At 39.8% G+C, this 3,153-nt stretch overlaps 1 pseudogene; it reads right to left on the bottom strand.

Annotated features, from left to right (window-relative positions):
- Window positions 1-1,084: 1,084 nt before the first annotated feature.
- On the bottom strand, window positions 1,085-1,656 carry LOC115900816 (annotated as a pseudogene).
- Between the last annotated feature and the right edge of the window lie 1,497 nt (window positions 1,657-3,153).

Raw genomic sequence — 3,153 nt, 5'->3', positions numbered from 1 at the left:
CTCCTTGTTTTGTCTCCTTCTGCAGGGGTTGCCTTATATACTACAATCAAAAGACATCTTCTGCTCAGAATCACAACAGATAGTGAGTGGTTCAAGTGAGAAGTAATGTTATATAGTAAGTTACTGAATCTACAATGAGAAATTGAACTCTGGGGCTACAACTCAAATATCATTTCAAGGTAAAATCATTTCTTGGCTGGCTAGTGAAACGCTTATTTCCTTCTAAAATCATAATTGCAATATGGACTTTTGCTTCATGCTGCATCCCAAGGCACAAATCAGGTAACCTACATCTCCCAAATGATCAATGGAGCACTCCATCCTATTTTACCCTCAATGCTAAGAAATTACTCTAGAGCCCAGAAGTTGTTGTATAGGTGACTTGGGTTACTTGGTGCTCAGGCAACAACCACCACAGGCCCCACCTTGATGAATACCATCAATTTCTTTAAATATGATGATACTAAGATGGAAGAGGCCCCTGCTCAGAGGAAGCAAGGATGTAAAAGCTGGGACAGACTGCGCTGAGGGTCACTACACTAACAGACCCAGATGACACGATGGAACGTGAATACTGAAGCCAACAATCTTCTGAAAATCTCTTCTTCAAAACCCATACATCTTTTTTTCTAATCAGGAAATCAGGGACAGGGAAACATTAGCATAATTATCCACCAACATGTTCTTCTTAACAAAAGTGAAGATTATTTTAAGAATATGAAAAGTGTTTCAAGACATCTGTTTTCAGGGATAGACCACAGCAACAGAAGTACTTTTCAGTGTTGGTTCATTTTAAAGTCCATCTCAAGAACAAGGGCAGCCAGCTTTCACAAGGTACCAAAACATGCTCTGGCAAAAACATTTCTGCTTTAAGTTGTATGCTGTCAAGTTCAACTATTTTATACATATCTGATCCTTTTCTGACAGTAAAAAAGGTACAATTTGTTTAAAACTCCAAAATCAATAATTTCTGGGTAGGATGAAGGTAGAATTTTGGTTGTATTTCACACTTCAGAACACAGATGAAACCAAAAGGTCTGCAATTGTCTCTACATTCACATCTTTCAAAGGTCCTGTTCTCCTTTTACATGGATTCATCTGAATCATTGCCATCCTGATTTGAAGACATATTTTTAACTTTCATTAGTGGTAAATAGCTCCTAAGTTCAACCATTTCCCTCTTCTTCATTTCTTCTTTTACTCTCCTTTTCATTTCCTGAATTTGGGCTTTTTTCTCACTCCTCTCTTCACGATCTCTGCATTCTTTCTCTGCTGCTGGGTCTGGGAATCACTCCACTTCGGTCTTTTCTAATTGGTTCAGGATCTCATTTACTTTCTTCTCTCCTATCACAATTTTTACGTCCTTCTGCCTGTGAAAACCTATCTGCCCCACATCCAGGTCAGCTGTTTTCTTCAGGTTAGACCGTGGCGTATATACCACATTAACATGGTTCATGTGGCAGCCTTGAATGATACTGGCCTTCACAAGGTGGGCACAGTCCATCAGCACTTCCTTTGGAATGTCTTCTATATTATCTCCCAGATATCTTCAGGCCAGTCATGCTTGATCAGATCTTCATTTTCGTATTTATTCTTTCCCATGTAAATAGCGTAGGGAAATGAATTAACGCTGCTGCTAGTGAAGTAGAACACCATGGTCTTGGTGGTGATGCGGTGACTCCACCACCCAGCAGCAGCGCTCAATTCACCCAGATCTGGGATTTTAACCTACATCTACTTGCCACTAAAGTATATGCTCTTAATACACACAGAGGAACACCTCCCTTTTCTCTTCTTCCCTCCTTTCCCCTCTCAATCTCTTTTTCCCCTCGAAGCAGTCCAGCAAAGTGGTTAAATGTACTAATTCTGAAGTCAACCTGCTCGACTAGGAAGGATTGGCCCATATGGGTACCTAAAGGTTAGAATGGCAGCAAGAAATTGACTCACATGAAAAATAAATTACCTACCACACCTACCAAAGTCTGGCTCTATGACTTACCAGCTGTGTGCCCATGGGAAGGTTACTTAATTCCTCTGTGGCACAGGTCCACCTGTCAAAGTGAGATGATAAAGGATATTCTTGCTAAGCCTTGAGCATGTGTAGATAAACTTACACCCTGCTTGGCTCTGAGCCTGGATGAGTAATAAAATGCAAAAATCAATCAGTTAGGGTCCCAGAAGAAGAAAGCAAAGCAAACGCTTCTGGGAAAATTGATCAGAATCAGAAAAAAACCCATAACAAACAAACAGACAAAAACAAACCCCTAACCTGATGAGGAACTTTTTGTGTTTGTGATTTGTGCTTCAACTGTTCACTTGGATTCAATTTCGTGGATTTACTGGGTCCATAAAGTTTCCAAAAAGCACAAATGGAACTGGGGCTCAGTTCCATTACAGCCAAACAATCCTGAGAGGACAAGCTAAAGACTTATTTAAACCATTTAAACCAATCACCTCTCCTTATGAAACTGTGTGACTTTTGCCCTTATAAGCCCACCCTTGTCTTTGGACTGGGTGTCAGTCTTCATGAGACCTGCTCTTCCTTGTATATTACTCACCTAAGAGTAAACCTTTAATGCTTATATGAAAGAGTAGTCAACATCACTGATTATCAGAAAAATGCAAATCAAAACTACAATGAGATATCCTCTCTCTCCAGTTAATTAAAATGGCTTTTATCCGAAAGTCAGGCAATAACGAATGCTGGTGAGGATGTGGAGAAATGGGGAACCCTCCTACGCTGTTGGTGGGAATGTAAATTAGCACAACCACTATGGAGAACAGCTTGGAGGTTCCTCAAAAATCTAAATAGAGCTACCACATGACCCGGCAATCCCACTGATGGGAATATACCCAAAAGAAAGGAAATCAGTATTTCAAAGAGGTATCTGCACTCCCATGTTTATTGTAGCACTATTCATAATAGCCAAGATTTGGAAACAACTTCTGTGTCCATCAACAGACAAACGGATAAAAAAATGTGGAACATATACACAATTGAGTACTATTTAGCCATGAAAAAGAATGAGATTCTGTCATTTACAACAACACGGATGGAACTGGAGGTTATTATGTTAGTGACATAAGCCAGGCACAGAAAGACAAACTTCACATGTTCTCACTCATTTGTGGGAACTAAAATTAAAACAATCA

The sequence above is a fragment of the Rhinopithecus roxellana genome, chromosome 12 (assembly GCF_007565055.1).
Source record: "Rhinopithecus roxellana isolate Shanxi Qingling chromosome 12, ASM756505v1, whole genome shotgun sequence".
NCBI lineage: Eukaryota > Metazoa > Chordata > Mammalia > Primates > Cercopithecidae > Rhinopithecus > Rhinopithecus roxellana.
This window is presented reverse-complemented; position numbering and strand designations above follow the sequence as displayed.